The 6,595-nt window shown below is 42.2% G+C and overlaps 1 protein-coding gene across 1 annotated transcript in view; it reads right to left on the reverse strand.

Moving 5' to 3' along the window:
* The window catches only part of cdon (cell adhesion associated, oncogene regulated), a 46,674-nt gene extending 40,351 nt beyond the window's left edge, over positions 1-6,323 (reverse strand). Inside the window, exon 1 of the mRNA XM_083886037.1 lies at positions 6,193-6,323. The gene's annotated coding sequence lies outside the window, so the exon portion shown is untranslated. The remainder of the gene's footprint in view (positions 1-6,192) is intronic.
* Positions 6,324-6,595: the final 272 nt, after the last annotated feature.

Consider the following 6,595-nt stretch of genomic DNA (forward strand, 5'->3'; position numbering starts at 1 on the left):
TTCCCTCAAAAACTCAAATAAATTGAATTAACAGTGACATAACACTCGTAATTGTTTGACAAATGATGACAGTTAATAGCCTGTCAATCAGCGGATCGACTAATTACGCACAACCCTCACTTCCTGGTTTCACCTTCACTCATTTGTCAGTGGCCGGCGCATGTGTGTGTGTGTGTGTGCGGTTGCATGATTAAAAATACCGCACCACAAGAAATCAAGAGAGCCATTATTATCGAGAGCAGGGGCTGGTATCATTACACATGCTTACATTCAAATTGCCCCCACTTAACATAGTTCTTTCTCCTGGAGCAACATGTGTTTATCATTACGCAGGCAAAGCTAATGGCTCAAACATTATTCCAACTCGGGCTCTTAATGGCATGCGCTTTTGTGCCGGGGTCGCCCGCTCTGATAAGAGCTGTGGCGCTAATGGTTTATTAATTTCCCTGCAAGAGAAACTAAATGTAGAGGAGGGGAGGGGGGGGGATTGTTCGTTGTTGTCCGATTCAATCACATCCTTAATACATACAGTGGCTGCCGGGGGAGAAATTCCCACACGCTAACGACACAGTCAGTTACGCTAAAAATACTCCACGGATCTTTATGCTGAGCTCAAAATAAAAGGTCATACAGCTGTTTAGCATATTTATGTTTTCTTTAGAGCTGCAAGTAACGATGGTTTGGTCCGTAAAATGTCAGAAAACGCTAAAAAAATAAAACGATGTTCTCGAACGTCTTGTTTTGTCCGCAAACCAAAATGATTTGGTTTTTTAAAGGTGCCATATGTAAGAATGTGGCCAAAAACGCTTACTACTTTCAAATTCAAAATACCGAGGTCTTTTTAGGTTTCGTTTTCCTGACGTAACTGGCAACCCGTGGTTGCTCGGCAGCTGAGACTCTACTGATGAAAGTTCAGTTTGTTATATGAACATTATTCCTGAGTCTCTGTGACATTTTAGGAGGATTTTATGGCCAGTTGCCTTAGATTTATTACATAATGCACCTTTAATGATTTCTTTGTTACGTGGAGCAAAGAAACAAAGAAAATATTCAGCTAAAACAATCAGAAATCTTGTTTTAACCCTTTAAGGCAGGGGTTCTCACAGTTTTGATACCTGAGGGCCAATTTAGAATCCCGAGATTGGATTGAGGGCCGCCAAAGGAAGAAAAAAACCCACAAGGAAATCCCATTTGTACTAATTTTAATGACCAGATTGCAGTTCTACAGTTTACACTTATTGGTCTGTATCCAGTAAGGCCCAACAAACATTTAAAAAGCTTAGTAGCTGCTGGATTAAAACTATCAACTGCAATTCATTGCGGGTCGCCAGAATTGTTTCTGTGGGCCGCCATTGGCCCCCGGGCCGCACTTTGAGAACCAATGCTTTAAGGTACAACTCAACCGTTTGGTGGACCACACTTTAAGTCACTATATGTCATTGAAAAATGCATCAAGCTGAACTCACTGACACTTTAATGTGACTTATTCTGAATGTTGTACTTATTATTATGCAGAATTATGCAAACCAGGTTTATTATGAACAGACGTCTCAACCGTTTGGTAGAGGCCTGTATCTGAAATACTGTAGGGCAGGGCTATTCAACTAAAATTTCCGGAGGGCCAGCTTACAGCTTACGGATACAAATAGATACAAAATGTTTTATTTAGCACTTTAGCACAGATGGCTGCTAGTTTTGTGCAAAAAAGGTAAGTAACAAAACCACCAACATTTGGGTATAACAGTCACAATTGGCTCTTTATTGAATTAGAGGTAACAATATGAACAACATTAAGGTGCATTATGGCCACAATAGGCTATTTTTGCAGAAATATAAGTAACAGTTACAATAATATTCAGGTACAATTGCTATAGTTGTGGTACATGCATAGGCTCCATCCATACAATTACAGCTGTACTAGTATTTTCCAAAAAGGTACTCGCGGTGTCGCAAAGTGCCAGAAATGGGCGAAGCTACAGTTTTATTGGCTTTTCAATAATACGTTCATTATTTATAGTTCAATGGGCCATGGGCCGGTCCAAAGTGCTTGAAGGCCCCCCCCGGGCCTTAAGTTGAATAGCCTTGCTGTAGGGTCTAATTTCACGTTATTGTTATCATGAGTAAATAAAATAATAAAAGCTGCTTTTGCTTTTTTCTTGGTGTGTATCATGGAAAAGGCTTCAAATCGATTAATTGTTAACAGCTCTAAAGTCGAAGCTACGGGGGAGAAAAGCAGCGATCGGGAGGCAGGAGACTCAAAGCAGCCACAAGAGAGATTGTGGTTACAGAGAGGGAAAAGGGGCTAATAAAAAAAGAAACTGTGGAGTGAATTAAGTTAAAATTAGGGAGGTCGAAGCCTAATCGCCCCCCCCCCCCCCCCACCCTCCACTACAAAATGCAGTATGAGACGCTGAGGGAGAACCTTTGGTTTACACTTAACAAAGAGCAAATCTCCTTCTGCCGCTGTCAAAAAAAGTTCACCCAATACTGGAGAGAGAGAGTGAGGATTTAAGAAGCCGTCGGAAGTGTCCACTCCCCCCCCCCCCCCACGCAACAATGCACGAGTAACTGTTTGAACTTGAAAGTGTTTTATCGGAGAGCGGCCATGTGTGTCCCACTCACTGGATGTCATGCATTCGAGAGCGACTCGAGACTTTGTTCTCGACAACTTTTAAGTGTTTTTTTTTTTTCTGAGAGTCACCCCTATGTAACAGAAGTCTCTGTGAGGATCTGGTGATAAGGGGGTGAAGAACAGGAGGAGGAAGGAGGAGGAGGAAATTACTTTACATTACTTTTTTTAAGGTGTCATCCACCCGATTTCACCCGATTCACGACAATTTACAGTCCCTGAAAATCCAAATCTGTGTTGTTGTTTTTTACATCTCATCCTCAGAGTTCCTGAGACGCAGCGGAGCAGATCACAACTGAGAAAAGAACCTGTGCAAATAAACTCATTCACACAACTGCGCGCTCCGCCGACATTGTTTGTTGTTGTTGTTTATTTCGACGAATCAAACACTTTTTTTCTTCCCCAAATCGAGAGTAAAGCCCATGTTATACTTCTCCGACCGCGTGACCACGGAGACCCGTCGAGCCTTCATAGTTCCCCCGTCGCGGTGCCCGGATACGCACTGCAATTTCCCGCCGGATCAGTAGGGGTCGCCACGCAAGGTTGTTGTGCTTTTGGCTACAGTGAGCAATGGCGTCTGAGAGAGAAAGACCGTTGTTGTTGTTTTCGCAGCGGAATAACATTGAAACAGTGGCCGTTTCTCACCTGAAATAAATATTTTTCTGCTTCCCGGAATAGGAGAAATTAGCCATGCGCACAGTGGCCGGCACAGCGATATCTCGGCCTGTCCCGAGGACCAATCGCAGCCCTCGCCGTCTCCGTTAGGTGCTGGGCGATATGGCACAAATCAATATCGCGATATATTGAGCAGCTCACCTCGATAACGATAAATGAACGATAAGTACGAAGTTGCTGACGATGTGGTCGCCTGATTTGCATTATTGACCCTTATTAGGCAGCTGTGGCCTAGTGGTTAGGGCTTCTAGCTCGAGACCGGAAGGTAGCCGGTTCAATCCACGACCAGTCCACAGCTGAAGTGCTGTTGAGCAAGGCACCTAACCCCCTCACTGCTCCCCGAGCGCCGCTCACTGGCATGGCAGCTCACTGCGCTGGGTTAGCATGTTCTCTACCTCGCTGTGTGTGTTCACTAACTCACTGCAGAATTAAATTTCCCCTTGCGGGACTTAAAGGGTTCTTAATTCTAAAATTCTAATTTGCCTGATATAAGCGTGTGCGCCGTGACACACAGATATCAGTACTGACACATATCAGACATAACATATGTTATATATATGGTTTGGTAAATGGTTTTGTATTTATAGCGCTTTTTCCAGTCTTGATGACCACTCAAAGCTGCTTTACACTACAGTTCCCATTCACACCCATTCACTCACACTTGCATACGTTTTTCTATCACTCATCTTTCATACCCACTCACACGCTGCCCTCTGAGCCCTGTATGTACTATATGTTATGTTTGTGTAAGCTGAACCCGTCCGAGCGTCTTAAAGGGACACGAACATACCGGTAGCCTGCCTGCCTACACACACACAGCCAAAAACGACTTTTATTTTGTTTTCTTTAAAAAAACAAACAAATAATTATTTCTTTTTTTTTCTATTATCGAATATATCGATAACGGCAAAATGACGTCGATTATCATCGTGCATTTCGATAACGATGCATTTTCCGATATATCGCCCAGCCCTAGTCCCTCGTGGGAGTGACGGACACTTAAAAAGTATTTTGTGCAGCCGGAAGACGACGCAGAGGCTCTGCGGCGACGCAGAGGGGTCTCCGTAACCGACGTAGAGCACTTTTACGCAGGATAAAGTATAAAATGGGCTTCAGACGAGCAAAGAAACGTGAAACCGAGCAAGTCGGAGCAAAGCCCGAGCTGTTTGATGATCTCTATCGTTCACACACAACTTCAAAAAAGATTCCACGACGTGTTTTGAATCATCTCATAAAGCGACTTATATATATCTATATATATATAGATATATATAGATATATATAATATATATATCTATATGTATAGATATATATATGTAAAAACACATGTTCCCGGTTAGTAAACAGTGACACTTTCATACTACAGGTGAAGTCACGACTGTACTGTAGATTTTAGGTGAATATTAACACAGATTTTTTTTTTTACCAACCCTTACTTTTATGACACTCCCTCAGGCGACTGATCGAAAAACAATAAAGACACAGCTCTCTGTGTCTTTAGAGGTAAAAAAAAAAACTTCAAATATTAGTCTTAGCCACCAAGTTCCTAAACCAGCGTCTGCAATCAAAACAAAAAGTACAACTTTGGAACAAAGTCGTCCCAGTCCATTTTTGACTTGACACTTTTGTGTGTGTGTGTGTGTGTGTGTGTGTGTGTCAACCGAGGGACGCGTTTGCCATTTCTAAAAAAAAAAAAAAAAAAGAAAGAAGAAGAAAAAAGAAAAAGAAAGAAAGAAGCAAAGAAAAAAGAGCTCTTTCATGTTTCAAAGTAGAAATGCAGCCCGCAGGCCATCTGTTTTCAACTGGGATGTGAAGTTTACCAAACAAATATTGAGCGCTCTCCTTCCTCATGAGCAGAGAACAGAGACAGACAGCTGCCACACAAACGCACCGTTTCTATTATTAGTATCATCATTATTATTATTATTAGACGATAACAGATAAATACCGTTGAATATGGCAATGACATAGACCCTGACAGTCAGCCTACGACTGTATAAGTAATGCATTCACCTGCATGTATATACTATAAAATCTGATTCTGAAGCTGATTTTGATAATCGATTCATCGGTTTGAAGCTTTTTTTTAACGATTAAAACAAGATTTCTGATCGTTTTAGCTTCTTAAACTTGAATATTTTCTTAGTTTATTTGCTCCACGTAACAAAGAAATCGTTAAATACTGAATCATTTTGACAAGACGTCGTCATTTCCACGTTTGACAAGCGATTCATCGAGAAAATAATCGACAGATTAATCGATTTGCGAAAATAATCGTGAGTTGCCGCTCTATATAATATCAATATCGTATTATTTTCAAGGCCAATAAATCAAATATTATTGAAATAATAATAATTAGAATATTAAAAAATCTAATATATTATATCCATTAGCACAACATCCTTTGAAAACATTTTCTGCTACTTTAATGTTTATATCGTGTCTGTATCGGCAGTGACGATACCTATATCGATATATAAATAAATATATCGTGCATTAAGTGATAAGCGTTTTCCTTAAAAACCCTGAAGGCACCAAAACAAAAAGATTCCCAACACATTCCGACACATGGAGGAGAATCTTAAGGAATAAAGGAAGGTTTAAATGAAACATGAACGATAAAAAGCTTCATTTATGAATGAAAACACACATAATAATAATATTAATATTAATATCCGTATACACGGTCAGAATGACCGCTTTGTATCCACTAAACAAAGTCAAGGAAACACGAAGTTTCTTGTCTTTAAACGCAACCTTTTCTCTCTCAGTGTGTTCGGTTCGCCTGGTGAAGCCTCCCCCGTAAAACCCTCCACTAACCCCGGGACCAGGACCGGGACCGGGACCAGGACCGGGGCTGCCCACCCCACCTCCCCGCTCTCTCTTACCTCTCGTACAGGAGCGCAAACGCTGCGAGTCCTCGGCTGAGTTAGCAGCAAAACGCATTCTTCTTCTGGTGGTGGTGAATCCGCACCGGGCCCTCCATTAGACACGGGCTAAAAGTGCGAGGCGACGGCGGGGACATGAACTCAGCCGGCGGCGGCGGCGGTGGAGGTAGTTGTGGAGGAGAGTTTTCCTAGAGCCGCGGAGCAGCGTCGGCTTCTGGTGGCCAAGGTGCGACGACTTCCCCCCTCTCTCTGTGTCTGGTCTCCACTGGAAGTTTGGAGCTCCGCGTAAAAAAAGAAAGAAAATAAGAAGTCCGAGCGTGTTGCGTTCACTGACACTCTGTCTGTCTATGTGTGTGTGTGTGTGTGCTCCGTTATTGTAACTTCTCCGTGTGAAACACTCGCA

Source organism: Microchirus variegatus (assembly GCF_963457635.1).
Source record: "Microchirus variegatus genome assembly, chromosome: 3".
Lineage (NCBI taxonomy): Eukaryota > Metazoa > Chordata > Actinopteri > Pleuronectiformes > Soleidae > Microchirus > Microchirus variegatus.